The sequence below is a fragment of the Gasterosteus aculeatus genome, chromosome 4 (assembly GCF_964276395.1).
Source record: "Gasterosteus aculeatus chromosome 4, fGasAcu3.hap1.1, whole genome shotgun sequence".
Lineage (NCBI taxonomy): Eukaryota > Metazoa > Chordata > Actinopteri > Perciformes > Gasterosteidae > Gasterosteus > Gasterosteus aculeatus.
In genome coordinates this window covers 29,865,030-29,882,020 of record NC_135691.1, presented here as the reverse complement: position 1 = coordinate 29,882,020, position 16,991 = coordinate 29,865,030, and the positions used below count along the sequence as shown (strand labels likewise).

The 16,991-nt window shown below is 41.7% G+C and overlaps 32 non-coding genes across 32 annotated transcripts; all 32 read right to left on the bottom strand.

The window, feature by feature from the left end:
* Positions 1-187: 187 nt before the first annotated feature.
* trnae-cuc (transfer RNA glutamic acid (anticodon CUC)) lies at positions 188-259 on the bottom strand. The gene has a single exon. It is a non-coding gene; the product is annotated as a tRNA-Glu (tRNA).
* Positions 260-2,343: 2,084 nt separating this feature from the next.
* On the bottom strand, positions 2,344-2,415 carry trnae-cuc (transfer RNA glutamic acid (anticodon CUC)). Its single transcript has one exon. It is a non-coding gene; the product is annotated as a tRNA-Glu (tRNA).
* A 106-nt stretch (positions 2,416-2,521) lies between these two features.
* trnae-cuc (transfer RNA glutamic acid (anticodon CUC)) lies at positions 2,522-2,593 on the bottom strand. Its single transcript has one exon. It is a non-coding gene; the product is annotated as a tRNA-Glu (tRNA).
* A 153-nt stretch (positions 2,594-2,746) lies between these two features.
* On the bottom strand, positions 2,747-2,818 carry trnae-uuc (transfer RNA glutamic acid (anticodon UUC)). The gene has a single exon. It is a non-coding gene; the product is annotated as a tRNA-Glu (tRNA).
* Positions 2,819-4,111: 1,293 nt separating this feature from the next.
* trnae-cuc (transfer RNA glutamic acid (anticodon CUC)) lies at positions 4,112-4,183 on the bottom strand. Its single transcript has one exon. It is a non-coding gene; the product is annotated as a tRNA-Glu (tRNA).
* A 477-nt stretch (positions 4,184-4,660) lies between these two features.
* On the bottom strand, positions 4,661-4,732 carry trnae-cuc (transfer RNA glutamic acid (anticodon CUC)). The gene has a single exon. It is a non-coding gene; the product is annotated as a tRNA-Glu (tRNA).
* Positions 4,733-5,063: 331 nt separating this feature from the next.
* Positions 5,064-5,135, bottom strand: trnae-cuc (transfer RNA glutamic acid (anticodon CUC)). The gene has a single exon. It is a non-coding gene; the product is annotated as a tRNA-Glu (tRNA).
* Positions 5,136-5,241: 106 nt separating this feature from the next.
* trnae-uuc (transfer RNA glutamic acid (anticodon UUC)) lies at positions 5,242-5,313 on the bottom strand. Its single transcript has one exon. It is a non-coding gene; the product is annotated as a tRNA-Glu (tRNA).
* Positions 5,314-6,045: 732 nt separating this feature from the next.
* On the bottom strand, positions 6,046-6,117 carry trnae-uuc (transfer RNA glutamic acid (anticodon UUC)). Its single transcript has one exon. It is a non-coding gene; the product is annotated as a tRNA-Glu (tRNA).
* A 106-nt stretch (positions 6,118-6,223) lies between these two features.
* trnae-uuc (transfer RNA glutamic acid (anticodon UUC)) lies at positions 6,224-6,295 on the bottom strand. The gene has a single exon. It is a non-coding gene; the product is annotated as a tRNA-Glu (tRNA).
* Positions 6,296-6,641: 346 nt separating this feature from the next.
* On the bottom strand, positions 6,642-6,713 carry trnae-cuc (transfer RNA glutamic acid (anticodon CUC)). Its single transcript has one exon. It is a non-coding gene; the product is annotated as a tRNA-Glu (tRNA).
* A 492-nt stretch (positions 6,714-7,205) lies between these two features.
* trnae-cuc (transfer RNA glutamic acid (anticodon CUC)) lies at positions 7,206-7,277 on the bottom strand. The gene has a single exon. It is a non-coding gene; the product is annotated as a tRNA-Glu (tRNA).
* Positions 7,278-7,430: 153 nt separating this feature from the next.
* On the bottom strand, positions 7,431-7,502 carry trnae-uuc (transfer RNA glutamic acid (anticodon UUC)). The gene has a single exon. It is a non-coding gene; the product is annotated as a tRNA-Glu (tRNA).
* Positions 7,503-8,041: 539 nt separating this feature from the next.
* trnae-cuc (transfer RNA glutamic acid (anticodon CUC)) lies at positions 8,042-8,113 on the bottom strand. The gene has a single exon. It is a non-coding gene; the product is annotated as a tRNA-Glu (tRNA).
* Positions 8,114-8,605: 492 nt separating this feature from the next.
* trnae-cuc (transfer RNA glutamic acid (anticodon CUC)) lies at positions 8,606-8,677 on the bottom strand. Its single transcript has one exon. It is a non-coding gene; the product is annotated as a tRNA-Glu (tRNA).
* Positions 8,678-8,783: 106 nt separating this feature from the next.
* trnae-cuc (transfer RNA glutamic acid (anticodon CUC)) lies at positions 8,784-8,855 on the bottom strand. The gene has a single exon. It is a non-coding gene; the product is annotated as a tRNA-Glu (tRNA).
* Positions 8,856-9,379: 524 nt separating this feature from the next.
* trnae-cuc (transfer RNA glutamic acid (anticodon CUC)) lies at positions 9,380-9,451 on the bottom strand. Its single transcript has one exon. It is a non-coding gene; the product is annotated as a tRNA-Glu (tRNA).
* Positions 9,452-9,975: 524 nt separating this feature from the next.
* trnae-cuc (transfer RNA glutamic acid (anticodon CUC)) lies at positions 9,976-10,047 on the bottom strand. Its single transcript has one exon. It is a non-coding gene; the product is annotated as a tRNA-Glu (tRNA).
* A 153-nt stretch (positions 10,048-10,200) lies between these two features.
* On the bottom strand, positions 10,201-10,272 carry trnae-uuc (transfer RNA glutamic acid (anticodon UUC)). Its single transcript has one exon. It is a non-coding gene; the product is annotated as a tRNA-Glu (tRNA).
* A 1,099-nt stretch (positions 10,273-11,371) lies between these two features.
* Positions 11,372-11,443, bottom strand: trnae-uuc (transfer RNA glutamic acid (anticodon UUC)). Its single transcript has one exon. It is a non-coding gene; the product is annotated as a tRNA-Glu (tRNA).
* A 685-nt stretch (positions 11,444-12,128) lies between these two features.
* trnae-cuc (transfer RNA glutamic acid (anticodon CUC)) lies at positions 12,129-12,200 on the bottom strand. The gene has a single exon. It is a non-coding gene; the product is annotated as a tRNA-Glu (tRNA).
* Positions 12,201-12,353: 153 nt separating this feature from the next.
* Positions 12,354-12,425, bottom strand: trnae-uuc (transfer RNA glutamic acid (anticodon UUC)). The gene has a single exon. It is a non-coding gene; the product is annotated as a tRNA-Glu (tRNA).
* A 538-nt stretch (positions 12,426-12,963) lies between these two features.
* Positions 12,964-13,035, bottom strand: trnae-cuc (transfer RNA glutamic acid (anticodon CUC)). The gene has a single exon. It is a non-coding gene; the product is annotated as a tRNA-Glu (tRNA).
* A 492-nt stretch (positions 13,036-13,527) lies between these two features.
* On the bottom strand, positions 13,528-13,599 carry trnae-cuc (transfer RNA glutamic acid (anticodon CUC)). Its single transcript has one exon. It is a non-coding gene; the product is annotated as a tRNA-Glu (tRNA).
* A 153-nt stretch (positions 13,600-13,752) lies between these two features.
* trnae-uuc (transfer RNA glutamic acid (anticodon UUC)) lies at positions 13,753-13,824 on the bottom strand. The gene has a single exon. It is a non-coding gene; the product is annotated as a tRNA-Glu (tRNA).
* Positions 13,825-14,509: 685 nt separating this feature from the next.
* trnae-cuc (transfer RNA glutamic acid (anticodon CUC)) lies at positions 14,510-14,581 on the bottom strand. The gene has a single exon. It is a non-coding gene; the product is annotated as a tRNA-Glu (tRNA).
* Positions 14,582-14,687: 106 nt separating this feature from the next.
* On the bottom strand, positions 14,688-14,759 carry trnae-cuc (transfer RNA glutamic acid (anticodon CUC)). The gene has a single exon. It is a non-coding gene; the product is annotated as a tRNA-Glu (tRNA).
* A 153-nt stretch (positions 14,760-14,912) lies between these two features.
* On the bottom strand, positions 14,913-14,984 carry trnae-cuc (transfer RNA glutamic acid (anticodon CUC)). The gene has a single exon. It is a non-coding gene; the product is annotated as a tRNA-Glu (tRNA).
* A 106-nt stretch (positions 14,985-15,090) lies between these two features.
* On the bottom strand, positions 15,091-15,162 carry trnae-uuc (transfer RNA glutamic acid (anticodon UUC)). The gene has a single exon. It is a non-coding gene; the product is annotated as a tRNA-Glu (tRNA).
* Positions 15,163-15,461: 299 nt separating this feature from the next.
* Positions 15,462-15,533, bottom strand: trnae-cuc (transfer RNA glutamic acid (anticodon CUC)). The gene has a single exon. It is a non-coding gene; the product is annotated as a tRNA-Glu (tRNA).
* A 492-nt stretch (positions 15,534-16,025) lies between these two features.
* Positions 16,026-16,097, bottom strand: trnae-cuc (transfer RNA glutamic acid (anticodon CUC)). Its single transcript has one exon. It is a non-coding gene; the product is annotated as a tRNA-Glu (tRNA).
* Positions 16,098-16,403: 306 nt separating this feature from the next.
* trnae-uuc (transfer RNA glutamic acid (anticodon UUC)) lies at positions 16,404-16,475 on the bottom strand. Its single transcript has one exon. It is a non-coding gene; the product is annotated as a tRNA-Glu (tRNA).
* Positions 16,476-16,991: the final 516 nt, after the last annotated feature.

Here is a 16,991-nt window from a genome sequence, read left to right as displayed (position 1 = left end):
AAATCTCATTTCCCTGACCGGGAATTGAACCCGGGCCGCGGCGGTGAGAGCGCCAAATCCTAGCCACTAGACCATCAGGGACACGAATATGCAAATGAAGTCATAGTTTAAGTCAAAAACTTTAAAAACATCTGCAGTTTGGCTTGAATTAAAAGTTGGATCTGGAATTCCAAACTCTAAATCTCATTTCCCTGACCGGGAATTGAACCCGGGCCGCGGCGGTGAGAGCGCCGAATCCTAGCCACTAGACCATCAGGGACATGATTATGCTAATGATGTCTTAATTTAAGTCGAAAACTTTAAAAACATCTGCAGTTTGGCTTGAATTAAAAGTTGGATCTGGAATTCCATAACATCTGCAGTTTGGCTTGAATTAAAAGTTGGATCTGGAATTCCAAACTCTAAATCTCATTTTTGAACCCGGGCCGCGGCGGTGAAAGCGCCAAATCCTAGCCACTAGACCACCAGGGACACAATTATGCAAATGAAGTCATAGTTTAAGTCGAATACATTAAAAACATCTGCAGTTTGGCTTGAATTAAAAGTTAAAGCTTGAATTCCCTGACCAGGAATTTAACACTTTATATCTGACTTCCCTGACCTGAAATTGAACCCGGGCCACAGCGGTGAAAGCGCCAAATCCTAGCCACTAGACCATCAGGGACACAATTATGCAAATGGAGTCATAGTTTAAGTCGAATGCTTTAAAAACATCTGTAGTTTGGCTTGAATTAAAATTTAGAGCTTCAATTCCCTGACTAGGAATTTAACACTTTATATCTGATTTCCCTGACCGGAAATTGAACCCGGGCCACAGCGGTGAAAGCGCCAAATCCTAGCCACTAGACCATCAGGGACACAATTATGCAAATGAAGTCATAGTTTAAGTCGAATACATTAAAAAAATCTGCAGTTTGGCTTGAATTAAAAGTTAGAGCTTGAATTCCCTGACCAGGAATTTAACACTTTATATCTGAATTCCCTGACCGGAAATTGAACCCGGGCCGCGGCGGTGAGAGCGCCAAATCCTAGCCACTAGACCATCAGGGACATGATTATGCTAATGATGTCTTAATTTAAGACGAAAACTTTAAAAACATCTGCAGTTTGGCTTGAATTAAAAGTTGGATCTGGAATTCCATAACATCTGCAGTTTGGCTTGAATTAAAAGTTGGATCTGGAATTCCAAACTCTAAATCTCATTTCCCTGACCGGGAATTGAACCCGGGCCGCGGCGAAAGCGCCAAATCCTAGCCACTAGACCACCAGGGACACAATTATGCAAATGAAGTCATAGTTTAAGTCGAATACATTAAAAACATCTGCAGTTTGGCTTGAATTAAAAGTTAAAGCTTGAATTCCCTGACCAGGAATTTAACACTTTATATCTGACTTCCCTGACCGGAAATTGAACCCGGGCCACATTTGTGAAAGCGCCAAATCCTAGCCACTAGACCATCAGGGACACAATTATGCAAATGAAGTCATAGTTTAAGTCGAATACATTAAAAACATCTGCAGTTTGGCTTGAATTAAAAGTTAAAGCTTGAATTCCCTGACCAGGAATTTAACACTTTATATCTGACTTCCCTGACCGGAAATTGAACCCGGGCCACAGCGATGAAAGCACCAAATCCTAGCCACTAGACCATCAGGGACACAATTATGCAAATGGAGTCATAGTTTAAGTCGAATGCTTTAAAAACATCTGCAGTTTGGCTTGAATTAAAAGTTAGAGCTTGAATTCCCTGACCAGGAATTTAACACTTTATATCTGAAATCCCTGACCGGAAATTGAACCCGGGCCGCGGCGGTGAGAGCGCCGAATCCTAGCCACTAGACCATCAGGGACATGATTATGCTAATGATGTCTTAATTTAAGTCGAAAACTTTAAAAACATCTGCAGTTTGGCTTGAATTAAAAGTTAAAGCTTGAATTCCCTGACCAGGAATTTAACACTTTATATCTGACTTCCCTGACCGGAAATTGAACCCGGGCCACATTTGTGAAAGCGCCAAATCCTAGCCACTAGACCATCAGGGACACAATTATGCAAATGGAGTCATAGTTTAAGTCGAATACATTAAAAACATCTGCAGTTTGGCTTGAATTAAAAGTTAAAGCTTGAATTCCCTGACCAGGAATTTAACACTTTATATCTGACTTCCCTGACCGGAAATTGAACCCGGGCCACAGCGGTGAAAGCGCCAAATCCTAGCCACTAGACCCTCAGGGACACAATTATGCAAATGAAGTCATAGTTTAAGTTGAATGCTTTAAAAACATCTGTAGTTTGGCTTGAATTAAAAGTTGGATCTGCAATTCCAAACTCTAAATCTCATTTCCCTGACCGGGAATTGAACCCGGGCCGCGGCGGTGAGAGCGCCGAATCCTAGCCACTAGACCATCAGGGACACGATTATGCAAATGAAGTCATAGTTTAAGTCAAAAACTTTAAAAACATCTGCAGTTTGGCTTGAATTAAAAGTTGGATCTGGAATTCCAAACTCTAAATCTCATTTCCCTGACCGGGAATTGAACCCGGGCCGCGGCGGTGAGAGCGCCGAATCCTAGCCACTAGACCATCAGGGACATGATTATGCTAATGATGTCTTAATTTAAGTCGAAAACTTTAAAAACATCTGCAGTTTGGCTTGAATTAAAAGTTGGATCTGGAATTCCATAACATCTGCAGTTTGGCTTGAATTAAAAGTTGGATCTGGAATTCCAAACTCTAAATCTCATTTCCCTGACCGGGAATTGAACCCGGGCCGCGGCGGTGAAAGCGCCAAATCCTAGCCACTAGACCACCAGGGACACAATTATGCAAATGAAGTCATAGTTTAAGTCGAATACATTAAAAACATCTGCAGTTTGGCTTGAATTAAAAGTTAAAGCTTGAATTCCCTGACCAGGAATTTAACACTTTATATCTGACTTCCCTGACCTGAAATTGAACCCGGGCCACAGCGGTGAAAGCGCCAAATCCTAGCCACTAGACCATCAGGGACACAATTATGCAAATGGAGTCATAGTTTAAGTCGAATGCTTTAAAAACATCTGTAGTTTGGCTTGAATTAAAATTTAGAGCTTCAATTCCCTGACTAGGAATTTAACACTTTATATCTGATTTCCCTGACCGGAAATTGAACCCGGGCCACAGCGGTGAAAGCGCCAAATCCTAGCCACTAGACCATCAGGGACACAATTATGCAAATGAAGTCATAGTTTAAGTCGAATACATTAAAAAAATCTGCAGTTTGGCTTGAATTAAAAGTTAGAGCTTGAATTCCCTGACCAGGAATTTAACACTTTATATCTGAATTCCCTGACCGGAAATTGAACCCGGGCCGCGGCGGTGAGAGCGCCAAATCCTAGCCACTAGACCATCAGGGACATGATTATGCTAATGATGTCTTAATTTAAGACGAAAACTTTAAAAACATCTGCAGTTTGGCTTGAATTAAAAGTTGGATCTGGAATTCCATAACATCTGCAGTTTGGCTTGAATTAAAAGTTGGATCTGGAATTCCAAACTCTAAATCTCATTTCCCTGACCGGGAATTGAACCCGGGCCGCGGCGAAAGCGCCAAATCCTAGCCACTAGACCACCAGGGACACAATTATGCAAATGAAGTCATAGTTTAAGTCGAATACATTAAAAACATCTGCAGTTTGGCTTGAATTAAAAGTTAAAGCTTGAATTCCCTGACCAGGAATTTAACACTTTATATCTGACTTCCCTGACCGGAAATTGAACCCGGGCCACATTTGTGAAAGCGCCAAATCCTAGCCACTAGACCATCAGGGACACAATTATGCAAATGAAGTCATAGTTTAAGTCGAATACATTAAAAACATCTGCAGTTTGGCTTGAATTAAAAGTTAAAGCTTGAATTCCCTGACCAGGAATTTAACACTTTATATCTGACTTCCCTGACCGGAAATTGAACCCGGGCCACAGCGGTGAAAGCGCCAAATCCTAGCCACTAGACCCTCAGGGACACAATTATGCAAATGAAGTCATAGTTTAAGTCGAATGCTTTAAAAACATCTGTAGTTTGGCTTGAATTAAAAGTTGGATCTGCAATTCCAAACTCTAAATCTCATTTCCCTGACCGGGAATTGAACCCGGGCCGCGGCGGTGAGAGCGCCGAATCCTAGCCACTAGACCATCAGGGACATGATTATGCAAATGAAGTCATAGTTTAAGTCAAAAACTTTAAAAACATCTGCAGTTTGGCTTGAATTAAAAGTTGGATCTGGAATTCCAAACTCTAAATCTCATTTCCCTGACCGGGAATTGAACCCGGGCCACATTTGTGAAAGCGCCAAATCCTAGCCACTAGACCATCAGGGACACAATTATGCAAATGGAGTCATAGTTTAAGTCGAATACATTAAAAACATCTGCAGTTTGGCTTGAATTAAAAGTTAAAGCTTGAATTCCCTGACCAGGAATTTAACACTTTATATCTGACTTCCCTGACCGGAAATTGAACCCGGGCCACAGCGGTGAAAGCGCCAAATCCTAGCCACTAGACCCTCAGGGACACAATTATGCAAATGAAGTCATAGTTTAAGTCGAATGCTTTAAAAACATCTGTAGTTTGGCTTGAATTAAAAGTTGGATCTGCAATTCCAAACTCTAAATCTCATTTCCCTGACCGGGAATTGAACCCGGGCCACGGCGGTGAGAGCGCCGAATCCTAGCCACTAGACCATCAGGGACATGATTATGCAAATGAAGTCATAGTTTAAGTCAAAAACTTTAAAAACATCTGCAGTTTGGCTGGAATTAAAAGTTGGATCTGGAATTCCAAACTCTAAATCTCATTTCCCTGACCGGGAATTGAACCCCGGCCGCGGCGGTGAGAGCGCCGAATCCTAGCCACTAGACCATCAGGGACACGATTATGCAAATGAAGTCTTAATTTAAGTCGAAAACTTTAAAAACATCTGCAGTTTGGCTTGAATTAAAAGTTGGATCTGGAATTCCATAACATCTGCAGTTTGGCTTGAATTAAAAGTTGGATCTGGAATTCCAAACTCTAAGTCTCACTTCCCTGACCGGGAATTGAACCCGGGCCGCGGCGGTGAGAGCACCGAATCCTAGCCACTAGACCATCAGGGACATGATTATGCAAATGAAGTCATAGTTTAAGTCAAAAACTTTAAAAACATCTGCAGTTTGGCTTGAATTAAAAGTTGGATCTGGAATTCCAAAGTCTAAATCTCATTTCCCTGACCGGGAATTGAACCCGGGCCGCGGCGGTGAAAGCGCCAAATCCTAGCCACTAGACCACCAGGGACACAATTATGCAAATGAAGTCATAGTTTAAGTCGAATACATTAAAAACATCTGCAGTTTGGCTTGAATTAAAAGTTAAAGCTTGAATTCCCTGACCAGGAATTTAACACTTTATATCTGACTTCCCTGACCTGAAATTGAACCCGGGCCACAGCGGTGAAAGCGCCAAATCCTAGCCACTAGACCATCAGGGACACAATTATGCAAATGGAGTCATAGTTTAAGTCGAATGCTTTAAAAACATCTGTAGTTTGGCTTGAATTAAAATATAGAGCTTCAATTCCCTGACTAGGAATTTAACACTTTATATCTGATTTCCCTGACCGGAAATTGAACCCGGGCCACAGCGGTGAAAGCGCCAAATCCTAGCCACTAGACCATCAGGGACACAATTATGCAAATGAAGTCATAGTTTAAGTCGAATACATTAAAAAAATCTGCAGTTTGGCTTGAATTAAAAGTTAGAGCTTGAATTCCCTGACCAGGAATTTAACACTTTATATCTGAATTCCCTGACCGGAAATTGAACCCGGGCCGCGGCGGTGAGAGCGCCGAATCCTAGCCACTAGACCATCAGGGACATGATTATGCTAATGATGTCTTAATTTAAGTCGAAAACTTTAAAAAAATCTGCAGTTTGGCTTGAATTAAAAGTTGGATCTGGAATTCCATAACATCTGCAGTTTGGCTTGAATTAAAAGTTGGATCTGGAATTCCAAACTCTAAATCTCATTTCCCTGACCGGGAATTGAACCCGGGCCGCGGCGGTGAAAGCGCCAAATCCTAGCCACTAGACCACCAGGGACACAATTATGCAAATGAAGTCATAGTTTAAGTCGAATACATTAAAAACATCTGCAGTTTGGCTTGAATTAAAAGTTGGATCTGGAATTCCAAACTCTAAATCTCATTTCCCTGACCGGGAATTGAACCCGGGCCGCGGCGGTGAAAGCGCCAAATCCTAGCCACTAGACCATCATGGACACAATTATGCAAATGGAGTCATAGTTTAAGTCGAATACATTAAAAAAATCTGCAGTTTGGCTTCAATTAAAAGTTAGAGCTTGAATTCCCTGACCAGGAATTTAACACTTTATATCTGAATTCCCTGACCGGAAATTGAACCCGGGCCGCGGCGGTGAGAGCGCCGAATCCTAGCCACTAGACCATCAGGGACATGATTATGCTAATGATGTCTTAATTTAAGTCGAAAACTTTAAAAACATCTGCAGTTTGGCTTGAATTAAAAGTTGGATCTGGAATTCCATAACATCTGCAGTTTGGCTTGAATTAAAAGTTGGATCTGGAATTCCAAACTCTAAATCTCATTTCCCTGACCGGGAATTGAACCCGGGCCGCGGCGGTGAGAGCGCCGAATCCTAGCCACTAGACCATCAGGGACATGATTATGCTAATGATGTCTTAATTTAAGTCGAAAACTTTAAAAACATCTGCAGTTTGGCTTGAATTAAAAGTTAAAGCTTGAATTCCCTGACCAGGAATTTAACACTTTATATCTGACTTCCCTGACCGGAAATTGAACCCGGGCCACATTTGTGAAAGCGCCAAATCCTAGCCACTAGACCATCAGGGACACAATTATGCAAATGGAGTCATAGTTTAAGTCGAATACATTAAAAACATCTGCAGTTTGGCTTGAATTAAAAGTTAAAGCTTGAATTCCCTGACCAGGAATTTAACACTTTATATCTGACTTCCCTGACCGGAAATTGAACCCGGGCCACAGCGGTGAAAGCGCCAAATCCTAGCCACTAGACCCTCAGGGACACAATTATGCAAATGAAGTCATAGTTTAAGTTGAATGCTTTAAAAACATCTGTAGTTTGGCTTGAATTAAAAGTTGGATCTGGAATTCCAAACTCTAAATCTCATTTCCCTGACCGGGAATTGAACCCGGGCCGCGGCGGTGAGAGCGCCGAATCCTAGCCACTAGACCATCAGGGACATGATTATGCTAATGATGTCTTAATTTAAGTCGAAAACTTTAAAAACATCTGCAGTTTGGCTTGAATTAAAAGTTGGATCTGGAATTCCATAACATCTGCAGTTTGGCTTGAATTAAAAGTTGGATCTGGAATTCCAAACTCTAAATCTCATTTCCCTGACCGGGAATTGAACCCGGGCCGCGGCGGTGAAAGCGCCAAATCCTAGCCACTAGACCACCAGGGACACAATTATGCAAATGGAGTCATAGTTTAAGTCGAATGCTTTAAAAACATCTGTAGTTTGGCTTGAATTAAAATTTAGAGCTTCAATTCCCTGACTAGGAATTTAACACTTTATATCTGATTTCCCTGACCGGAAATTGAACCCGGGCCACAGCGGTGAAAGCGCCAAATCCTAGCCACTAGACCATCAGGGACACAATTATGCAAATGAAGTCATAGTTTAAGTCGAATACATTAAAAAAATCTGCAGTTTGGCTTGAATTAAAAGTTAGAGCTTGAATTCCCTGACCAGGAATTTAACACTTTATATCTGAATTCCCTGACCGGAAATTGAACCCGGGCCGCGGCGGTGAGAGCGCCAAATCCTAGCCACTAGACCATCAGGGACATGATTATGCTAATGATGTCTTAATTTAAGACGAAAACTTTAAAAACATCTGCAGTTTGGCTTGAATTAAAAGTTGGATCTGGAATTCCATAACATCTGCAGTTTGGCTTGAATTAAAAGTTGGATCTGGAATTCCAAACTCTAAATCTCATTTCCCTGACCGGGAATTGAACCCGGGCCGCGGCGGTGAGAGCGCCGAATCCTAGCCACTAGACCATCAGGGACATGATTATGCTAATGATGTCTTAATTTAAGTCGAAAACTTTAAAAACATCTGCAGTTTGGCTTGAATTAAAAGTTAAAGCTTGAATTCCCTGACCAGGAATTTAACACTTTATATCTGACTTCCCTGACCGGAAATTGAACCCGGGCCACATTTGTGAAAGCGCCAAATCCTAGCCACTAGACCATCAGGGACACAATTATGCAAATGGAGTCATAGTTTAAGTCGAATACATTAAAAACATCTGCAGTTTGGCTTGAATTAAAAGTTAAAGCTTGAATTCCCTGACCAGGAATTTAACACTTTATATCTGACTTCCCTGACCGGAAATTGAACCCGGGCCACAGCGGTGAAAGCGCCAAATCCTAGCCACTAGACCCTCAGGGACACAATTATGCAAATGAAGTCATAGTTTAAGTTGAATGCTTTAAAAACATCTGTAGTTTGGCTTGAATTAAAAGTTGGATCTGCAATTCCAAACTCTAAATCTCATTTCCCTGACCGGGAATTGAACCCGGGCCGCGGCGGTGAGAGCGCCGAATCCTAGCCACTAGACCATCAGGGACACGATTATGCAAATGAAGTCATAGTTTAAGTCAAAAACTTTAAAAACATCTGCAGTTTGGCTTGAATTAAAAGTTGGATCTGGAATTCCAAACTCTAAATCTCATTTCCCTGACCGGGAATTGAACCCGGGCCGCGGCGGTGAGAGCGCCGAATCCTAGCCACTAGACCATCAGGGACATGATTATGCTAATGAAGTCTTAATTTAAGTCGAAAACTTTAAAAACATCTGCAGTTTGGCTTGAATTAAAAGATGGATCTGGAATTCGAGAACATCTGCAATTTGGCTTGAATTAAAAGTTGGATCTGGAATTCCAAACTCTAAATCTCATTTCCGTGACCGGGAATTGAACCCGGGCCGCGGCGGTGAAAGAGCCAAATCCTAGCCACTAGACCATCAGGGACACAATTATGCAAATGAAGTCATAGTTTAAGTCGAATACATTAAAAACATCTGCAGTTTGGCTTGAATTAAAAGTTAAAGCTTGAATTCCCTGACCAGGAATTTAACACTTTATATCTGACTTCCCTGACCGGAAATTGAACCCGGGCCACAGCGGTGAAAGCGCCAAATCCTAGCCACTAGACCCTCAGGGACACAATTATGCAAATGAAGTCATAGTTTAAGTTGAATACTTTAAAAACATCTGCAGTTTGGCTTGAATTAAAAGTTGGATCTGGAATTCCAAAATCTAAATCTCATTTCCCTGACCGGGAATTGAACCCGGGCCGCGGCGGTGAGAGCGCCGAATCCTAGCCACTAGACCATCAGGGACATGATTATGCTAATGAAGTCTTAATTTAAGTCGAAAACTTTAAAAACATCTGCAGTTTGGCTTGAATTAAAAGTTGGATCTGGAATTCCATAACATCTGCAGTTTGGCTTGAATTAAAAGTTGGATCTGGAATTCCAAACTCTAAATCTCATTTCCGTGACCGGGAATTGAACCCGGGCCGCGGCGGTGAAAGAGCCAAATCCTAGCCACTAGACCATCAGGGACACAATTATGCAAATGAAGTCATAGTTTAAGTCGAATACATTAAAAACATCTGCAGTTTGGCTTGAATTAAAAGTTAAAGCTTGAATTCCCTGACCAGGAATTTAACACTTTATATCTGACTTCCCTGACCGGAAATTTAACCCGGGCCACAGCGGTGAAAGCGCCAAATCCTAGCCACTAGACCCTCAGGGACACAATTATGCAAATGAAGTCATAGTTTAAGTTGAATACTTTAAAAACATCTGCAGTTTGGCTTGAATTAAAAGTTGGATCTGGAATTCCAAAATCTAAATCTCATTTCCCTGACCGGGAATTGAACCCGGGCCGCGGCGGTGAGAGCGCCGAATCCTAGCCACTAGACCATCAGGGACATGATTATGCTAATGAAGTCTTAATTTAAGTCGAAAACTTTAAAAACATCTGCAGTTTGGCTTGAATTAAAAGTTGGATCTGGAATTCCATAACATCTGCAATTTGGCTTGAATTAAAAGTTGGATCTGGAATTCCAAACTCTAAATCCCATTTCCCTGACCGGGAATTGAACCCGGGCCACGGCGGTGAAAGCGCCAAATCCTAGCCACAAGACCATCAGGGACACAATTATGCAAATGAAGTCATAGTTTAAGTCGAATACATTAAAAACATCTGCAGTTTGGCTTGAATTAAAAGTTAAAGCTTGAATTCCCTGACCAGGAATTTAACACTTTATATCTGACTTCCCTGACCGGAAATTGAACCCGGGCCACATTTGTGAAAGCGCCAAATCCTAGCCACTAGACCATCAGGGACACAATTATGCAAATGAAGTCATAGTTTAAGTCGAATACATTAAAAACATCTGCAGTTTGGCTTGAATTAAAAGTTAAAGCTTGAATTCCCTGACCAGGAATTTAACACTTTATATCTGACTTCCCTGACCGGAAATTGAACCCGGGCCACACGGTGAAAGCGCCAAATCCTAGCCACTAGACCATCAGGGACACAATTATGCAAATGGAGTCATAGTTTAAGTCGAATGCTTTAAAAACATCTGTAGTTTGGCTTGAATTAAAATTTAGAGCTTCAATTCCCTGACTAGGAATTTAACACTTTATATCTGATTTCCCTGACCGGAAATTGAACCCGGGCCACAGTTGTGACAGCGCCAAATCCTAGCCACTAGACCATCAGGGACACAATTATGCAAATGAAGTCATAGTTTAAGTCGAATACATTAAAAACATCTGCAGTTTGGCTTGAATTAAAAGTTAAAGCTTGAATTCCCTGACCAGGAATTTAACACTTTATATCTGACTTCCCTGACCGGAAATTGAACCCGGGCCACATTTGTGAAAGCGCCAAATCCTAGCCACTAGACCCTCAGGGACACAATTATGCAAATGAAGTCATAGTTTAAGTCGAATGCTTTAAAAACATCTGCAGTTTGGCTTGAATTAAAAGTTGGATCTGGAATTCCAAACTCTAAATCTCATTTCCCTGACCGGGAATTGAACCCGGGCCGCGGCGGTGAGAGCGCCGAATCCTAGCCACTAGACCATCAGCATGATTATGCTAATGAAGTCTTAATTTAAGTCGAAAACTTTAAAAACATCTGCAGTTTGGCTTGAATTAAAAGTTGGATCTGGAATTCCATAACATCTGCAATTTGGCTTGAATTAAAAGTTGGATCTGGAATTCCAAACTCTAAATCTCATTTCCCTGACCGGGAATTGAACCCGGGCCGCGGCGGTGAAAGCGCCAAATCCTAGCCACTAGACCATCAGGGACACAATTATGCAAATGAAGTCATAGTTTAAGTCGAATACATTAAAAACATCTGCAGTTTGGCTTGAATTAAAAGTTAAAGCTTGAATTCCCTGACCAGGAATTTAACACTTTATATCTGACTTCCCTGACCGGAAATTGAACCCGGGCCACATTTGTGACAGCGCCAAATCCTAGCCACTAGACCATCAGGGACACAATTATGCAAATGAAGTCATAGTTTAAGTCGAATACATTAAAAACATCTGCAGTTTGGCTTGAATTAAAAGTTAAAGCTTGAATTCCCTGACCAGGAATTTAACACTTTATATCTGACTTCCCTGACCGGAAATTGAACCCGGGCCACATTTGTGACAGCGCCAAATCCTAGCCACTAGACCATCAGGGACACAATTATGCAAATGAAGTCATAGTTTAAGTCGAATACATTAAAAACATCTGCAGTTTGGCTTGAATTAAAAGTTAAAGCTTGAATTCCCTGACCAGGAATTTAACACTTTATATCTGACTTCCCTGACCGGAAATTGAACCCGGGCCACATTTGTGAAAGCGCCAAATCCTAGCCACTAGACCCTCAGGGACACAATTATGCAAATGAAGTCATAGTTTAAGTCGAATGCTTTAAAAACATCTGCAGTTTGGCTTGAATTAAAAGTTGGATCTGGAATTCCAAACTCTAAATCTCATTTCCCTGACCGGGAATTGAACCCGGGCCGCGGCGGTGAGAGCGCCGAATCCTAGCCACTAGACCATCAGGGACATGATTATGCTAATGAAGTCTTAATTTAAGTCGAAAACTTTAAAAACATCTGCAGTTTGGCTTGAATTAAAAGTTGGATCTGGAATTCCATAACATCTGCAATTTGGCTTGAATTAAAAGTTGGATCTGGAATTCCAAACTCTAAATCTCATTTCCCTGACCGGGAATTGAACCCGGGCCGCGGCGGTGAAAGCGCCAAATCCTAGCCACTAGACCATCAGGGACACAATTATGCAAATGAAGTCATAGTTTAAGTCGAATACATTAAAAACATCTGCAGTTTGGCTTGAATTAAAAGTTAAAGCTTGAATTCCCTGACCAGGAATTTAACACTTTATATCTGACTTCCCTGACCGGAAATTGAACCCGGGCCACATTTGTGAAAGCGCCAAATCTAGCCACTAGACCATCAGGGACACAATTATGCAAATGAAGTCATAGTTTAAGTCGAATACATTAAAAACATCTGCAGTTTGGCTTGAATTAAAAGTTAAAGCTTGAATTCCCTGACCAGGAATTTAACACTTTATATCTGACTTCCCTGACCGGAAATTGAACCCGGGCCACAGCGGTGAAAGCGCCAAATCCTAGCCACTAGACCATCATGGACACAATTATGCAAATGGAGTCATAGTTTAAGTCGAATGCTTTAAAAACATCTGCAGTTTGGCTTGAATTAAAAGTTGGATCTGGAATTCCATAACATCTGCAGTTTGGCTTGAATTAAAAGTTGGATCTGGAATTCCAAACTCTAAATCTCATTTCCCTGACCGGGAATTGAACCCGGGCCGCGGCGGTGAGAGCGCCGAATCCTAGCCACTAGACCATCAGGGACATGATTATGCTAATGATGTCTTAATTTAAGTCGAAAACTTTAAAAACATCTGCAGTTTGGCTTGAATTAAAAGTTAAAGCTTGAATTCCCTGACCAGGAATTTAACACTTTATATCTGACTTCCCTGACCGGAAATTGAACCCGGGCCACATTTGTGAAAGCGCCAAATCCTAGCCACTAGACCATCAGGGACACAATTATGCAAATGGAGTCATAGTTTAAGTCGAATACATTAAAAACATCTGCAGTTTGGCTTGAATTAAAAGTTAAAGCTTGAATTCCCTGACCAGGAATTTAACACTTTATATCTGACTTCCCTGACCGGAAATTGAACCCGGGCCACAGCGGTGAAAGCGCCAAATCCTAGCCACTAGACCCTCAGGGACACAATTATGCAAATGAAGTCATAGTTTAAGTTGAATGCTTTAAAAACATCTGTAGTTTGGCTTGAATTAAAAGTTGGATCTGCAATTCCAAACTCTAAATCTCATTTCCCTGACCGGGAATTGAACCCGGGCCGCGGCGGTGAGAGCGCCGAATCCTAGCCACTAGACCATCAGGGACATGATTATGCTAATGAAGTCTTAATTTAAGTCGAAAACTTTAAAAACATCTGCAGTTTGGCTTGAATTAAAAGTTGGATCTGGAATTCCATAACATCTGCAATTTGGCTTGAATTAAAAGTTGGATCTGGAATTCCAAACTCTAAATCTCATTTCCGTGACCGGGAATTGAACCCGGGCCGCGGCGGTGAAAGCGCCAAATCCTAGCCACTAGACCATCAGGGACACAATTATGCAAATGGAGTCATAGTTTAAGTCGAATGCTTTAAAAACATCTGTAGTTTGGCTTGAATTAAAATTTAGAGCTTCAATTCCCTGACTAGGAATTTAACACTTTATATCTGATTTCCCTGACCGGAAATTGAACCCGGGCCACAGCTGTGAAAGCGCCAAATCCTAGCCACTAGACCATCAGGGACACAATTATGCAAATGAAGTCATAGTTTAAGTCGAATACATTAAAAACATCTGCAGTTTGGCTTGAATTAAAAGTTAAAGCTTGAATTCCCTGACCAGGAATTTAACACTTTATATCTGACTTCCCTGACCGGAAATTGAACCCGGGCCACAGCGGTGAAAGCGCCAAATCCTAGCCACTAGACCCTCAGGGACACAATTATGCAAATGAAGTCATAGTTTAAGTCGAATACATTAAAAACATCTGCAGTTTGGCTTGAATTAAAAGTTAAAGCTTGAATTCCCTGACCAGGAATTTAACACTTTATATCTGACTTCCCTGACCGGAAATTGAACCCGGGCCACATTTGTGAAAGCGCCAAATCCTAGCCACTAGACCCTCAGGGACACAATTATGCAAATGAAGTCATAGTTTAAGTCGAATGCTTTAAAAACATCTGTAGTTTGGCTTGAATTAAAAGTTGGATCTGCAATTCCAAACTCTAAATCTCATTTCCCTGACCGGGAATTGAACCCGGGCCACGGCGGTGAGAGCGCCGAATCCTAGCCACTAGACCATCAGGGACATGATTATGCAAATGAAGTCATAGTTTAAGTCAAAAACTTTAAAAACATCTGCAGTTTGGCTTGAATTAAAAGTTGGATCTGGAATTCCAAACTCTAAATCTCATTTCCCTGACCGGGAATTGAACCCGGGCCGCGGCGGTGAGAGCGCCGAATCCTAGCCACTAGACCATCAGGGACACGATTATACATATGAAGTCTTAATTTAAGTCGAAAACTTTAAAAACATCTGCAGTTTGGCTTGAATTAAAAGTTGGATCTGGAATTCCATAACATCTGCAGTTTGGCTTGAATTAAAAGTTGGATCTGGAATTCCAAACTCTAAGTCTCACTTCCCTGACCGGGAATTGAACCCGGGCCGCGGCGGTGAGAGCACCGAATCCTAGCCACTAGACCATCAGGGACATGATTATGCAAATGAAGTCATAGTTTAAGTCAAAAACTTTAAAAACATCTGCAGTTTGGCTTGAATTAAAAGTTGGATCTGGAATTCCAAAGTCTAAATCTCATTTCCCTGACCGGGAATTGAACCCGGGCCGCGGCGGTGAAAGCGCCAAATCCTAGCCACTAGACCATCAGGGACACAATTATGCAAATGAAGTCATAGTTTAAGTCGAATACATTAAAAACATCTGCAGTTTGGCTTGAATTAAAAGTTAACGCTTGAATTCCCTGACCAGGAATTTAACACTTTATATCTGACTTCCCTGACCGGAAATTGAACCCGGGCCACAGCGGTGAAAGCGCCAAATCCTAGCCACTAGACCATCAGGGACACAATTATGCAAATGGAGTCATAGTTTAAGTCGAATGCTTTAAAAACATCTGTAGTTTGGCTTGAATTAAAAGTTGGATCTGGAATTCCAAACTCTAAATCTCATTTCCCTGACCGGGAATTGAACCCGGGCCGCGGCGGTGAGAGCACCGAATCCTAGCCACTAGACCATCAGGGACACAATTATGCAAATGAAGTCATAGTTTAAGTCGAATACATTAAAAACATCTGCAGTTTGGCTTGAATTAAAAGTTAAAGCTTGAATTCCCTGACCAGGAATTTAACACTTTATATCTGACTTCCCTGACCGGAAATTGAACCCGGGCCACATTTGTGAAAGCGCCAATTCCTAGCCACTAGACCATCAGGGACACAATTATGCAAATTAAGTCATAGTTTAAGTCGAATACATTAAAAACATCTGCAGTTTGGCTTGAATTAAAAGTTAAAGCTGGAATTCCCTGACCAGGAATTTAACACTTTATATCTGACTTCCCTGACCGGAAATTGAACCCTGGCCACAGCGGTGAGAGCACCGAATCCTAGCCACTAGACCATCAGGGACATGATTATGCAAATGAAGTCATAGTTTAAGTCAAAAACTTTAAAAACATCTGCAGTTTGGCTTGAATTAAAAGTTGGATCTGGAATTCCAAACTCTAAGTCTCACTTCCCTGACCGGGAATTGAACCCGGGCCGCGGCGGTGAGAGCGCCGAATCCTAGCCACTAGACCATCAGGGACACAATTATGCAAATGGAGTCATAGTTTAAGTCGAATACATTAAAAACATCTGTAGTTTGGCTTGAATTAAAAGTTGGATCTGGAATTCCAAACTCTAAATCTCGGGCCGTGGCGGTGAGAGCGCCGAATCCTAGCCACTAGACCATCAGGGACATGATTATGCTAATGATGTCTTAATTTAAGTCGAAAACTTTAAAAACATCTGCAGTTTGGCTTGAATTAAAAGTTGGATCTGGAATTCCATAACATCTGCAGTTTGGCTTGAATTAAAAGTTGGATCTGGAATTCCAAACTCTAAATCTCATTTCCCTGACCGGGAATTGAACCCGGGCCGCGGCGGTGAAAGCGCCAAATCCTAGCCACTAGACCATCAGGGACACAATTATGCAAATGAAGTCATAGTTTAAGTCGAATACATTAAAAACATCTGCAGTTTGGCTTGAATTAAAAGTTAAAGCTTGAATTCCCTGACCAGGAATTTAACACTTTATATCTGACTTCCCTGACCGGAAATTGAACCCGGGCCACAGCGGTGAAAGCGCCAAATCCTAGCCACTAGACCCTCAGGGACACAATTATGCAAATGGAGTCATAGTTTAAGTCGAATGCTTTAAAAACATCTGTAGTTTGGCTTGAATTAAAAGTTGGATCTGCAATTCCAAACTCTAAATCTCATTTCCCTGACCGGGAATTGAACCGGGGCCGCGGCGGTGAGAGCGCCGAATCCTAGCCACTAGACCATCAGGGACATGATTATGCTAATGAAGTCTTAATTTAAGTCGAAAACTTTAAAAACATCTGCAGTTTGGCTTGAATTAAAAGTTGGATCTGGAATTCCATAACATCTGCAGTTTGGCTTGAATTAAAAGTTGGATCTGGAATTCCAAACTCTA